Raw genomic sequence first — 16,126 nt, 5'->3', positions numbered from 1 at the left:
TGTGTGAATACATAGACAAAACAAACGTCACTAGTATGCCTCTACTTGACTAGCTCGTTAATCGAAGATGGTTATGTTTCCTAACCATAGACATGTGTTGTCATTTGATTAATGGGATCACATCATTAGGAGAATGATGTGATTGACATGACCCATTCCATTAGCTTAGCACCCGATCGTTTAGTATGTTGCTATTGCTTTCTTCATGACTTATACATGTTCCTATGACTATGAGATTATGCAACTCCCGTTTGCCGAAGGAACACTTTGTGTGCTACCAAACGTCACAACGTAACTGGGTGATTATAAAGGAGCCCTATAGGTGTCTCCAAAGGTACATGCTGGGTTGGCGTATTTCGAGATTAGGATTTGTCACTCCGATTGTCGGAGAGGTATCTCTGGGCCCTCTCGGTAATGCACATCACATAAGCCTTGCAAGCATTACAACTAATGAGTTAGTTGCAAGATGATGTATTACGAAACGAGTAAAGATACTTGCCGGTAACGACATTGAACTAGGTATTGAGATACCGACGATCGAATCTCGGGAAAGTATCATACCGATGACAAAGGGGACAACGTATGTTGTTATGCGGTCTGACCGATAAAGATCTTCATAGAATATGTGGGAGCCAATATGAGCATACAGGTTCCGCTATTGGTTATTGACCGAAGACGTGTCTCGGTCATGTCTACATTGTTCTCGAACCCGTAGTTTGTTCAGAGTCCCGGATGTACCGAAGTTTATGCATTTTGATGTACTGAAGTTTGTTCAGAGTCCCGGATGTGATCACAGACATGACGAGGAGTCTCGAAATGGTCGATACATAAAGATTGATATATTGGAAGCCTATATTTGGATATCGGAAGTGTTCCGGGTGAAATCGGGATTTTACCGGAGTACCGGGAGGTTACCGGAACCCCCGGGAGGTATATGGGCCTTAGTGGGCTTTAGTGGAAGAGAGGAGAGGAGGCCAGGGCTGGGCGGCGCGCCCCTCCCCCCTAGTCCGAATAGGACAAGGAGAGGGGGGGCGCCCCCCCTTCCTTCTCTCTCTCCTCTTTCCCCCTCCCGAATCTTATTCCAACTAGGAAAGGGGGGGAATCCTACTCCCGGTGGGAGTAGGACTCCTCCTGGCACGCCCTCCTCCTGGCCGGCCGCACCCCCCCTGCTCCTTTATATACGGGGGCAGGGGGCACCCCTAGACACACAAGTTGATCCACGTGATCATATTCTTAGACGTGTGCGGTGCCCCCTTCCACCATAATCCTCGATAATAATGTAGCGGTGCTTAGGCAAAGCCCTGCGGCGGTAGTACATCAAGATCGTCACCACGCCGTCGTGTTGACGGAACTCGTCCCCGACACTTTGCTGGATCAGAGTCCGGGGATCGTCATCGGGCTGAACGAGTGCTAGAACTCGGAGGTGCCATAGTTTCAGTGCTTGATCGGTCGGGCCGTGAAGACGTACGACTACATCAACCGCGTTGTGCTAACGCTTCTGCTGTCGGTCTACAAGGGTACGTAGATCACACTCTCCCCTCTCGTTGCTATGCATCACCATGATCTTGCGTGTGCGTAGGAGAATTTTTGAAATTACTACGTTCCCCAACAGTGGCATCCGAGCCTAGGTTTTATGTGTTGATGTTATATGCACGAGTAGAACACAAGTGAGTTGTGGGCGATATAAGTCATACTGCTTACCAGCATGTCATACTTTGGTTCGGCGGTATTGTTGGATGAAGCGGCCTGGACCGACATTACGCGTACGCTTACACGAGACCGGTTCTCCCGACGTGCTTTGCACAAAGGTGGCTAGCGGGTGACAGTTTCTCCAACTTTAGTTGAACCGAGTGTGGCTACGCCCGGTCCTTGCGAAGGTTAAAACAACACCAACTTGACAAACTATCGTTGTGGTTTTGATGCGTAGGTAATATTGGTTCTTGCTTAAGCCTGTAGCAGCCACGTAAAACTTGCAACAACAAAGTAGAGGACGTCTAACTTGTTTTTGCAGGGCATGTTGTGATGTGATATGGTCAAGACATGATGCTAAATTTTATTGTATGAGATGATCATGTTTTGTAACCGAGTTATCGGCAACTGGCAGGAGCCATATGGTTGTCGCTTTATTGTATGCAATGCAATCGCGCTGTAATGCTTTACTTTATCACTAAGCGGTAGCGATAGTCGTGGAAGCATAAGATTGGCGAGACGACAACGATGCTATGATGGAGATCAAGGTGTCGCGCCGGTGACGATGGTGATCACCATGGTGCTTCGAAGATGGAGATCACAAGCACAAGATGATGATGGTCATATCATATCACTTATATTGATTGCATGTGATGTTTATCTTTTATGCATCTTATCTTGCTTTGATTGACGTTAGCATTATAAGATGATCTCTCACTAATTATCAAGAAGTGTTCTCCCTGAGTATGTACCATTGCAAAAGTTCTTCGTGCTGAGACACCACGTGATGATCGGGTGTGATAGGCTCTACGTTCAAATACAACGGGTGCAAAATAGTTGCACACGCGGAATACTCAGGTTATACTTGACAAGCCAAGCATATACAGATATGGCCTCGGAACACGGAGACCGAAAGGGCGAGCGTGAATCATATAGTAGATATGATCAACATAGTGATGTTCACCAATGAAACTACTCCATCTCACGTGATGATCGGACATGGTTTAGTTGATTTGGATCACGTAATCACTTAGAGGATTAGAGGGATGTCTATCTAAGTGGGAGTTCTTTAAGTAATATGATTAATTGAACCTAAATTTATCATGAAACTTAGTACCTGATAGTATCTTGCTTGTTTATGCTTGATTGTAGATAGATGGCCCGTGTTGTTGTTCCGTTGAATTTTAATGCGTTCCTTGAGAAAGCAAAGTTGAAAGATGATGGTAGCAATTACACGGACTGGGTCCGTAACTTGAGGATTATCCTCATTGCTGCACAGAAGAATTACGTTCTGGAAGCACCGCTGGGTGCCAGGCTTGCTGCTGGAGCAACACCAGATGTTATGAACGTCTGGCGGAGCAAAGCTGATGACTACTCGATAGTTTAGTGTGCCATGCTTTACGGCTTAGAATCGGGACTTCAACGACGCTTTGAACGTCATGGAGCATATGAGATGTTCCAGGAGTTGAAGTTAATATTTCAAGCAAATGCCCGGATTGAGAGATATGAAGTCTCCAATAAGTTCTATAGCTGCAAGATGGAGGAGAACAGTTCTGTCAGTGAGCATATACTCAAAATGTCTGGGTATAATAATCACTTGATTCAATTGGGAGTTAATCTTCCAGATGATTGCGTCATTGACAGAATTCTCCAATCACTGCCACCAAGCTACAAGAGCTTCGTGATGAACTATAATATGCAAGGGATGAATAAGACTATTCCCGAGCTCTTCGCAATGCTGAAAGCTGCGGAGGTAGAAATCAAGAAGGAGCATCAAGTGTTGATGGTTAACAAGACCACTAGTTTCAAGAAAAAGGGCAAAGGGACAAGCAAGTTGCTACTCAAGAGAAGAAACCCAAACCTGGACCTAAGCCTGAAACTGAGTGCTTCTACTACAAGCAGACTGGTCACTGGAAGCGAAACTGCCCCAAGTATTTGGCGGATAAGAAGGATGGCAAGGTGAACAAAGGTATATGTGATATACATGTTATTGATGTGTACCTTACTAATGCTCGCAGTAGCACCTGGGTATTTGATATTGGTTCTGTTGCTAATATTTGCAACTCGAAACAGGGACTACGGATTAAGCGAAGATTGACTAAGGACGAGGTGACGATGCGCATGGGAAATGGTTCCAAAGTCGATGTGATCGCAGTCGGCACGCTACCTCTACATCTACCTTCGGGATTAGTATTAGACCTAAATAATTATTATTTGGTGCCAGCGTTAAGTATGAACATTATATCTGGATCTTGTTTGATGCAAGATGGTTATTCATTTAAATCAGAGAATAACGGTTGTTCTATTTACATGAGTAATATCTTTTATGGTCATGCACCCTTAAAGAGTGGTCTATTCTTATTAAATCTCGATAGTAGTGACACGCATATTCATAGTGTTGAAACCAAAAGATGTAGAGTTGATAATGATAGTGCAACTTATTTGTGGCACTGCCGTTTGGGTCATATCGGTATAAAGCGCATGAAGAAACTCCATACTGATGGGCTTTTGGAACCACTTGATTACGAATCACTTGGTACTTGCGAACCGTGCCTTATGAGTAAGATGACAAAAACACCGTTCTCCGGTACTATGGAGAGAGCAACAGATTTATTGGAAATCATACATATAGATGTATGTGGTCCGATGAATGTTGAGGCTCATGGCGGATAACATTATTTTCTCAGCTTCACAGATGACTTAAGCAGATATGGGTATATCTACTTAATGAAACATAAGTCTGAAACATTTGAAAAGTTCAAAGAATTTCAGAGTGAAGTTGAAAATCATCGTAACAGGAAAATAAAATTCCTACGATCTGATCGTGGAGGAGAATATTTGAGTTACGAGTTTGGTGTACATTTAAAACAATGTGGAATAGTTTCACAACTCACGCCACCTGAAACACCACAGCGTAATGGTGTGTCCGAACATCGTAATCGTACTTTACTAGATATGGTGCGATCTATGATGTCTCTAACTAATTTACCGCTATCGTTTTGGGGATATGCTCTAGAGATGGCCGCATTCATGTTAAATAGGGCACCATCACAATCCGTTGAGACGACACCATATGAACTGTGGTTTGGCAAGAAACCAAAGTTGTCGTTTCTGAAAGTTTGGGGCTGCGATGCTTATGTGAAAAAATTTCAACCTGATAAGCTCGAACCCAAATCGGAGAAATGTGTCTTCATAGGATATCCAAAGGAAACTATTGGATACACCTTCTATCACAGATCCGAAGGCAAGACTTTTGTTGCTAAATTCAGAAACTTTCTAGAGAAGGAGTTTCTCTCGAAAGAAGTGAGTGGGAGGAAAGTAGAACTTGAGGAGGTAACTGTACCTGCTCCCTTATTGGAAAGTAGTACATCACAGAAACCTGTTTCTGTGACACCTACACCAATTAGTGAGGAAGCTAATGATAATGATCATGAAACTTCAGAACAAGATACTACTGAACCTCATAGATCAACCAGAGTGAGATCCGCACTAGAGTGGTACGGTAACCCTGTTCTAGAAGTCATGCTACTAGATCATGATGAATCTATGAACTATGAAGAAGCGATGGTGAGCCCAGATTCCGCAAAATGGCTTGAAGCCATGAAATCTGAGGTGGGATCCATGTATGAGAACAAAGTATGGACTTTGGTTGACTTGCCCACTGATCCGCAAGCAATTGAGAATAAATGGATCTTCAAGAAGAAGACTGACGCTGATGGTAATATTACTGTCTACAAAGCTCGACTTCTCGCAAAAGGTATTCGGCAAGTTCAAGGGATTGACTAGGATGAGACCTTCTCACCCGTAGCGATGCTTAAGTCTGTCCGAATCATGTTAGCAATTGCCGCATTTTATGATTATGAAATTTGGCAAATGGATGTCAAAACTGCATTCCTGAATGGATTTCTGCAAGAAGAGTTGTATATGATGTAGCCGGAAGGTTTTGTCGATCCAAAGGGAGCTAACAAAGTGTGCAAGCTCTAGCGATCCATTTATGGTCTGGTGCAAGCCTCTCGGAGTTGGAATAAACGCTTTGATAATGTGATCAAAGCATTTGGTTTTGTACAGACTTTTGGAGAAGCCTGTATTTACAAGAAAGTGAGTGGGAGCTCTGTAGCATTTCTGATATTATATGTAGATGACATATTGCTAATCGGAAATGATATAGAATTTCTGGATAGCATAAAAGGATACTTGAATAAGAGTTTTTCAATGAAAGACCTCGGTGAAGCAGCTTACATATTGGGCATTAAGATCTATAGAGATAGATCAAGACGCTTAATTGGACTTTCACAAAGCACATACCTTGACAAAGTTTTGAAGAAGTTCAAAATGGATCAAGCAAAGAAAGGATTCTTGCCTGTGTTACAAGGTGTGAAATTGAGTAAGACTCAATCCCTGACCAATGCAGAAGATAGAGAGAAAATGAAAGATGTTCCCTATGCTTCATCCATAGGCTCTATCATGTATGCAATGCTGTGTACCAGACCTGATGTGTGTCTTGCTATAAGTCTAGCAGGGAGGTACCAAAGTAATGCAGGAGTGGATCACTGGACAGCGGTCAAGAACATCCTGAAATACCTGAAAAGGACTAAGGATATGTTTCTCATATATGGAGGTGACAAAGAGCTCATCGTAAATGGTTACGTTGATGCAAGCTTTGACACTGATCCGGACGATTCTAAATCGCAAACCGGATACGTGTTTATATTAAACAGTGGAGCTGTCAGTTGGTGCAGTTCTAAACAAAGCGTTGTGGCGGGACCTACATGTGAAGCGGAGTACATAGCTGCTTCGGAAGCAGCAAACGAAGGAGTCTGGATGAAGGAGTTCATATCCGATCTTGGCGTCATACCTAGTGCATCGGGTCCAATGAAAATCTTTTGTGACAATACTGGTGCAATTGCCTTGGCAAAGGAATCTAGATTTCACAAGAGAACCAAGCACATCAAGAGACGCTTCAATTCCATCCGGGATCTAGTCCAGGTGGGAGACATAGATATTTGCAAGATACATACGGATTTGAATATAGCAGACCCGTTGATTAAGCCTCTTCCACGAGCAAAACATGATCAACACCAAAGCTCCATGGGTGTTAGAATCATTACTGTGTAATCTAGACTATTGACTCTAGTGCAAGTTGGAGACTGAAGGAAATATGCCCTAGAGGCAATAATAATGTTATTATTTTATTTCCTTATATCATGATAAATGTTTATTATTCATGCTAGAATTGTATTATCCGGAAACATAATACTTGTGTGAATAGATAGACAAACCAAACGTCACTAGTATGCCTCTACTTGACTAGCTCGTTAATCAAAGATGGTTATGTTTCCTAACTATAGACATGTGTTGTCATTTGATTAATGGGATCACATCATTAGGAGAATGATGTGATTGACATGACCCATTCCATTAGCTTAGCACCCGATCGTTTAGTATTTTGCTATTGCTTTCTTCATGACTTATACATGTTCCTCTGACTATGAGATTATGCAACTCCCGTTTGCCGGAGGAACACTTTGTGTGCTACCAAATGTAACAACGTAACTGGGTGATTATAAAGGATCTCTACAGGTGTCTCCAAAGGTACATGTTGGGTTGGCGTATTTCGAGATTAGGATTTGTCACTCCGATTGTCGGAGAGGTATCTCTGGGCCCTCTCGGTAATGCACATCACATAAGCCTTGCAAGCATTACAACTAATGAGTTAGTTGCAAGATGATGTATTACGAAACGAGTAAAGAGACTTGCCAGTAACGAGATTGAACTAGGTATTGAGATACCGACGATCGAATCTCGGGCAAGTAACATACCGATGATAAAGGGAACAACGTATGTTGTTATGCGGTCTGACCGATAAAGATCTTCGTAGAATATGTGGGAGCCAATATGAGCATCCAGGTTCCGCTATTGGTTATTGACCGGAGACGTGTCTCGGTCATGTCTACATTGTTCTCGAACCCGTAGGGTCCGCACGCTTCAGGTTTTGATGACAGTTATATTATGAGTTTATGCATTTTGATGTACCGAAGTTTGTTCGGAGTCCCGGATGTAATCACGGACATGACGAGGAGCCACGAAATGGTGGAGACATAAAGATTGATATATTGGAAGCCTATATTTGGATATCGGAAGTGTTCCGGTGAAATCAGGATTTTACCGGAGTACCGGGAGGTTACCGGAACCCCCCGGGAGGTATATGGGCCTTAGTGGGCTTTAGTGGAAAAGAGGAGAGGTGGCCAGGGCTGGGCCGCGCACCCCTCCCCCCTAGTCCGAATAGGACAAGGAGAGGGGGGCGGCGCCCCCCTTCCTTCTCTCTCTCCTCTTTCCCCCTCCCGAATCCTATTCCAACTAGGAAAGGGGGGAGTACTACTCCCGGTGGGAGTAGGACTCCTCCTGGCACGCCCTCCTCCTGGCCGGCCGCACCTCCCCCTGCTCCTTTATATACGGGGGCAGGGGGCACCCCTAGACACACAAGTTGATCCACGTGATCATATGCTTAGCCGTGTGCGGTGCCCCCTTCCACCATAATCCTCGATAATATTGTAGCGGTGCTTAGGCGAAGCCCTGCGACGGTAGTACATCAAGATCGTCACCACGCCGTCGTGCTGACGGAACTTTCCCTGACACTTTGCTAGATCGGAGTCCGGGGATCGTCATCGAGCTGAACGTGTGCTAGAACTCGGAGGTGCCGTAGCTTCGGTGCTTGATCGGTCGGGCTATGAAGACGTATGACTACATCAACCGTGTTGTGCTAATGCTTCCGCTGTCGGTCTACAAGGGTACGTACATCACACTCTCCCCTCTCGTTGCTATGCATCACCATGATCTCGCGTGTGCATAGGAGAATTTTTTAAATTACTACGTTCCCCAAGAGGCCTGAGCAGTAACCGCGCTGCCGAACAAGTAAGAAATCCCCTTGCTGAACACGTTGTCTTTTATTCAAAGTTATTTCTGAGAGTCCGCTTTTTGACCAGGACTGGCTAACAAAGGCGAAGATGATCCGGTGCTTCGCTCCCCTCCCTGAGGGTTTGGAAAATCCGGTATTGGAGAAGATGCTCGAGGTCGCACCTTGTCCGGAGCCCTTGAAGGAAGATACCGAGGGAGATAATACGGGTGGACGCGGGACCCCATTGCTATCCGCTCCAACAGAGGGAGCGAGCGTCTCCATGAAGGAGGATAATCGGGGGAGGAAAAGGACTTCTTCCGAGGATCCGGAAGCCGAAGCCTCCAAACAGGAGAAGAGGTCTCCCACTGAGGGTCCTGCCTTGGGGGGTGCTTTTGCCGCGCAGAGTCCATGGGGGGATCAGCCCTCCAACGAGTCGTAAGTGATCCAAAATATTTTAGTATTGAGGGTATGTTATCTTTTTCCTATGAGAAAATAACCACCGCATCTATCTTGCAGTTCGGGCCTCGGCCCCTCTCAAATGAGCTCGTCTTCGGGGGATCTTCTTCCAGAGATGATGGAGAGCGAAACGCCTTCCCCGGACTCCTCCGCTCCAGAAGAGGGCGACCCCGAAGTGTCGCCGCGGAGGGCCTCTCCGGATCCGGTGAGGCCAGAAGATAATCCCCCCAAGGTCCCCAGTGTCAGGCTCCCGAAGAGAGCATACGAAAGAGTCCGACGCCGTCTGGTGTGCGGTCGGACGTTCTAAGGGAGTTGATGGGGCGAGCGGCCATCTCAGAAGAGCACCGTACGCTGATGGGTATGGTGATGGAGAGAATCTTGTCCGCTGAAAGTGGATTACATGAAGCCTTTATAAGTCTATTGACAGACTTTGAGGTATGTGAGATAATATGTGATAGTACTGCACATGTTATAGTAGCCCCTGAGACTCTGGTTGTCGTCGAGAACGGCGGCGAACAGAGGATCAAATTCCCAGGCAGTAACCAATCTGCCTTTATGTGCAGATGGTGGTAGCTCCGGTGGCTAGCCGGACTAGGGAGTTTGCCCAATTAAAATGGCAACTGGATGCGGCAGACACCGACATCGAGCTTATTAACAAGAGGCTTGACGAGGCACAGGGTAAGTGTTATTATCCGGTGAACGCCACATAGTAAGAGCATCATAATGCTAGTATCTTTAATATGTTGTGACTGGAGATGGAGCTGACACTGTGAAAGCCTTGCGGGCGGAACTTGCCCGAGCCAAGGAACAAGCGAGGAGTAGTAATGCGGCTGCTTTGAAGGCGGCCGAAGAGTTGAAAGCCGAGAAGGCCACACATTGCGAGAACCAAGAGAAGATGGCTAAGATGCCCGTAGAATTGAAAGACACTGCCGACCGTTGCCGGGTCCTTGAGAAAGAGAACCAAGCGAAGGCAACGGACCTTGAGAAGGCCGCGGCGGCAGACAAAGACACCTGTTCTGCCATCAGAGCGAAGAAGGAGGAGCTGCGGGAAGCCAGGGATATTGCGGCTGGAAAACCCTTCATGTTATGGAGGAAGTTCGGAGATCCACGGTATACCCCCCTGGATCGGCTGTGGAGCTCGACAGATGCGTATATGGATTTGGCGGCGAGCGCTGCCAATGCGGCCAAGTACTTCCAAGGTGAGACAGATCATGAAGTGGACAAGCTGTTCTGGACGCAATTCTACATTCCAAAGCGTCCGCTTTCATTGACTGACCAGCTAGCCGAATGGGCCGAACTGAATAGGTTGTCCGGACTCGCCATGAGGTCTGTTGTGGATCAGCTATGGCCAGAAGGGCCTAAGCCGAACAACTATTTCAGCTTAGTGCAGCAGCTCCTTGATGCGGTGCCACGCATTAATGCGATGAAGAGGTCGGCGTGCATAGAAGGCTCACGGATGGCCCTTGCCCGTGTTAAAGCATACTGGGCGGAGATGGACGCTACCACCGTTGCGGCGCAGGGTTCGGCCATAGGCCGTGTGGCTGCCGAACACTATTTCGAGGAAGTTCTCGAGGGTGCTCGTTTGATAGAGGCCCAGTGCTCAAAAAATATTATGTTTGAGTGATATGTATTCTCATTGTAAACATAATGCTTTTATGAAGTTTTTATAAGGCTGTGTTCATACCTTTGCCTGAAAGTAGTATGATGCCTCCTATGTGGCCGTTTATGTATACATTTGTATAACCTGAAAGATTGCAGCCATCGGCTTCAACCCCCACGCATATAATGCGGAGGTGCTCGCCAAAAACGCGTGTTCACACTTGACCCAACGTCTTGGTCCTGGTAAGGAGGTGATAGCGCAGCGAGCGAGGCAACCGGACTATAATGCTTGAACACTTTCACTTAGCCATAGGAGTTTGACAGTGGGGCTACTAGATAGCCCCTGGTGGCTCCGCACTCTCCCGATCGCGGGGTGCGTATATGCCTGGCCGAAAAACGGCCCTTCGTTAAGGCGGAGGAATTCTAACATTCCGATAGGTCATCGAGTGGTTGACTAGTCTCACACTATATCATGACAGTCAGTTTTCGGCTTTCTCTACGGAGGCGCTCGTCAGGATGAACCAGGGCACAATCGCAGTAGTTCTCTTGGTTCTACCTTAGCTGGTAAAGTAGAACGTAAGGCACCAAAACACAGGAGCCGGGCAAACCCAACATTTGACCAAAGACAATGATTCGGAGCTGATGCATATAAGGTCTAACTCGCGATGCCGAACACTCCCTAAGGTATTCGGTCTTTATGGTATAAACCGGGCTGAAATAGTGCCGCTTGTAAGAAGCCCCTTGTGTCCAGGTACGTGCATTATTCTAACGTGGCCACATGCCAAGACGTCAGCATCCTTCTCAACTTCACTGAGAAGTCGGTGGATATGTATCAACAAGAGACAGTAGAAAAGGTTTATGCAGGGTCTTAATCTAAAAAGAATCCTTGGAGTGGGTCCCTGCTGCACATCTACGTCTGTGTCTCCGTTGTGCCGTATCCTGGACGGGTGTAGCACGATGATCATCTGTAAAAGAGAGGAGCTGGGGTGAAAAAAGTTGTCGTGCAAAAAGATAGTTTTTTAAAGAAATCATTTATAATTCTAGGTAAGTAAGAATCGCCGCTTGTCTACGCACGTTGAGCCCCTTGTATTTGTAATAGGGGTGTGATCATTGATCCGGTATAAATTGCATATGGCTGCGCCGGACTCGTCTAGCCGTGTCCCAGGTCATGACGACCTGCTAAATGCTTTAGCTGGTGAGGCAATTTTTAGTGTGCGGCTGCCAGGGCAGTCGCACGCTCTTCGGCGCACAGAGATCGCTTAATACTTCCGTTCACTGTAATGATGCCACATGGACCGAGCATCTTGAGTGTGAGGGAAGCGTAGTGTGGTATTGCATTAAAGAGAGCGAAAGCTTCGCGTCCGAGTAGTGCTTGATAGCCACATTGGAACGGAGCGATGTGGAAGGTTAGATGTTCGCTACGGAAGTTATCGGGGAGGCCGAATATAACTTTTAGTAGCAGGGAGTCCGTGCAACGAGCCCCTGGGCCTGGCGTTACTCCTTTAAAGGTAATATTGCTATGGCAAATTTTTGTTGGGTCTATCCCCATTTCGCGGATTGTATCCTGGTAAATCAGATTTAGACTGGTGCCAACATCCATCAGGACTCGTGCGAAGCGGTATCTGTCAATTATTGGGTCTAATACCAGGGCATCCCATCCTGCACACCGGATACTTGCTGAGTAATCATGATGGTCGAAAGTGATTGGTTGAGACGACCAGTGGCAGGATTCCGCGGTGATAGGCTTTCCGGCGTATTTTTCTGGGAGTGCCATTTTGTTTCTCCTATTGATCACGTGTAACATGTTTACTATTTTGACTTCTGGTGGAAATTTCTTTTGTTCCCCAGCATCCCCCTTGAGAGGCTCACCCTCATCTTCGCTTGGTTTATCCTCCCCCTTGTGTACGGCGTTGAGCTTGCCGGACTGCTTGAAGACCCAACATTCTCCGTGGGTATGATTGGCTAGTTTGCCAGGGGTGCTATGGACCTGACATATTTGGTCCAGAATTTTGTTTAGGCTGGACAGTTCATCTCTGGTGCCTTTAGAGGGCGGCTTCTGACCTGGCCGAGAGCTTTTGAATCCAGCGTTTACTGTTGTGCTCTTCGTGCTGTCTCCTTTGTTCCGGCGTTTGTTATTGCTATTGCGTCATGATTTCCCGTTTCCATCTCTAACTTCGGATGTACTGGGGTCGCTGGTGCTGCATCTGGCTAGCCATCTGTCCTCACCCGCGCAAAAGCGGGTCATGAGGCTTGTTAATGCTGCCATCGTTCTCGGCTTTTCTTGGCCGAGGTGTCTGGCGAGCCATTCGTCATGGACGCTATGTTTAAACGCTGCCAAGGCTTCGGCGTCCCGACAGTCAACAATTTGGTTCTTTTTAGTAAGGAACCTGTTCCAAAGTTTTCGGGCTGACTCTCCGGGCTGTTGAGTTATATGGCTCAAATCATCCGCGTTCGGAGGTCGACATAAGTTCCTTGAAAATTTTCCCGAAAAGTGTCTTCAGGCTCTTCCCAACTTCCAATGGAGTTTTCAGGGCGGCCTTTAAGCCAGTGGTGGGCTGGCCCTTTGAGGTTGAGGGGTATGTACTTGATGCGTGGAGGTCATCTCCTCGAGCCATATGGATATGGAGGATATAATGCTCGATCCAGACCCCAGGGTTTGTTGTTCCGTCGTATGCCTCTATGTTTACGGGTTTGAATCCCTCTGGAAATTCATGGTCCATCACCTCATCGGTGAAACATAGGTGGTGTGCTGCACCCCTGTATCTGGGTGTCGCGCGTTGTCCGGATGTTTGTAGTGGTATATTGTAAGTTGGGGCGCGCTTGCGTGGTCCGTAGATGGATCTGGTGGCGCCGTCCTTTTGATGCGAGCCCTCGCGTGGATCGCATATTGGCTTGTGAGTGGCGTTGTTTGCCACTTGATGTTGGCCGTGAGGTCGTCTATCCGGCCAAGTGTCCATTTTTATTTTTGGTTGTGAGGGGTCTGAGGCCTCCTCATCGAATTCAGGTAGCAACTTCCGCTTTGGGTAGCTCTTGGTGGGGCGATTGTCGCCGTACTTCGCTGCTGTGTTGCGTACTTTACTCCATCTGATTTGGAGTGTGTTTTGCGCAGCCTTGAGCCTTTGCTTCTGCTTTTTTAGACTCCTCGCGGTGTCAACAAGCCTTTGACGGACATTCTGCTGCTCCGGGTGCCTGTCCGGCGTTGTGTCGTCCAGACTATTATCTTTGACAGAATTGGGTTTTTCGGTTTGATTCTCCGTATTGCCGTGGTCCGGCAGTGGTTCGCCCTGCTCCAATGCTGGGTCTGTGTGATCATTATTTCTGGCGAGGCGGGATTTGGGGCGACGCTTGCGCCGCCGCTTTGACTGCTTTTCGAGGGAACAAGCTTTCGGTGCGACCTTTCGTTCCTCGTCGTCGTCTTTTGGTGTGTCCACCATGTATACGTCATATGATGAAGTGTACGTCCAGCGCCCTACGGGCGGTGGTTCATCTTCGCCTCCCGCATCGTTGTCCATACCGTCGATGTCTGCGGAGTCGAAGTCGAGCATGTCGGTTAAATCATCGACAGTGGCTACAAAGTGGGTGGTGGGTGGGCGTCGAATTTTTTCGTCGTCCGCAACCCAATCCTGCTGGCCACAATCCGGTCAGGGCTCTCCCAACAAAGAGAGAGAGACCTTAGTGAATTCAGAATGTCGCCAAAGGGCGAGTGCTGAAAGGTATCTGCGGCGGTGAATTCCCTGATCGGCGCCCACTCGGATTCGATTGGCAGGGGCGCGGATGGTTCGGGGTCCGGAAGAGAGTCCAACACCTTGGAGTCACGGGCTGCGCAGAGGATTATGCTGGTGTTTGGCTCGATCGCCGTCGAGACTGCAGCCCCTGAGGTGGTGTCTAGCCACCCGTCCTCGATTGGCATAGTTGGCTCCGAGCTGGTGTGGGCGCGGCCTCTGGAGTACCGTCCGGTGGCAGAGCTAGGTCATGCCCATCGAGACAGTGCGGCGCGCCCGGCTGTGGCTCGTATCCATCGAAGATCAAGTCTCCACAGATGTCGGCCGTGTAGTTCAAACTTCCAAATCTGACCTGATGGCCAGGGGCGTAGCTTTCAATCTGCTCCAGATGGCCAAGCGAATTAGCCCGCAGTGCAAAGCCGCCGAATACAAAGATTTGTCCGGGGAGAAAAGTCTCACCCTGGACGGCATCGCTATTGATGATAGTAGGAGCCATCAAGCCTAACGGTGACGACACAGAGGAACTCTCAATGAAAGCACCAATGTCGGTGTCAAAACCGGCGGATCTCGGGTAGGGGGTCCCGAACTGTGCGTCTAGGCCGGATAATAACAGGAGGCAAGGGACTCGAAGTTTACCCAGGTTTGGGCCCTCTTGATGGAGGTAAAACCCTACATCCTGCTTTGATTGATATTGATGATATGGGTGTTACAAGAGTAGATCTACCACGAGATCAGAAAGGCTAAACCCTAGAAGCTAGCCTATGGTATGATTGTATGTTGTGATTGTTGTCCTACGGATTAAAACCCTTCGTTTTATATAGACATCGGAGAGGGTTAGGGTTACACAAGGTCAGTTACAAAGGAGGAGACTCCATATACGTATTGCCTAGCTTGCCTTCCACGCCAAGTAGAGTCCCATCCGGACACGAGACGAAGTCTTCAATCTTGTGTCTTCATAGTCTAACAGTCCGGCCAATGGAGATAGTCCGGCTGTCCGGAGACCCCCTAGTCCAGGACTCCCACAACGTCCCTCATCCACCGTACCGGATGAGGATCCGTCATCGATCTGGTCGTCCCGCCGGTTCAGCCACCCCGTCCTCCACCTCCAAGGAGCTGCCCTGATGTTCCCCCTTCTTTCGCGCCACCTCCATTCCCACACCGCCGTCTTCACCTGCACCACTAGAAGAGCATCATCGTCACCGTTTCCTCGGATGAAGCTGCAGCCTAATCGGCACCACCAAAGAGGTTGTACACTAATCGCCACATTTTCTTCTTGATTCGATCTCATGGTGATGCCGGAGCTCGGTCCCGAGCTAACACGGCGCAGCTCCATCCACGGCGATGTCGACGGACACTTCCTCCACGGTGTCGCTCCCTCGACGGTGATGTCCACATCAGTAGGAGCTGCTGCTACTTTAGCTCTCGCTCGCGCTGCTGCTCTGCTCTTGCTCTCAGTCCCCTGCCTGGTCTGCTCTTTCTCTTGCTCTTGCTCGCACTACTGCTCTCGCTCTTGCTCTTGCTTGCGATGCTATTTCGATTTAGCTACACTTTAGTCGACTGAATCGACTTTTGGGTCAGTCGATTTTCAGGGGGTGGGGGGCTCGCCGGAGTTAAGGAAGAACCAGCCGCCGCTGGGAGGGGGCTCGCCGGAGAGGTACCTCACTATTTATCTTAAGGTTCAGGGTAGGGGCGGTGATCGCCGGCGGTGGTGGGGCGGTGGCGTGGGGATCACCAGAGAAAAAGCTCAGCATGGGGGGGCTATAGG

The sequence above is a fragment of the Triticum dicoccoides genome, chromosome 1A, assembly GCF_002162155.2.
Source record: "Triticum dicoccoides isolate Atlit2015 ecotype Zavitan chromosome 1A, WEW_v2.0, whole genome shotgun sequence".
Taxonomy (NCBI): domain Eukaryota; kingdom Viridiplantae; phylum Streptophyta; class Magnoliopsida; order Poales; family Poaceae; genus Triticum; species Triticum dicoccoides.
Note: the sequence above shows the minus strand (reverse complement) of the source record.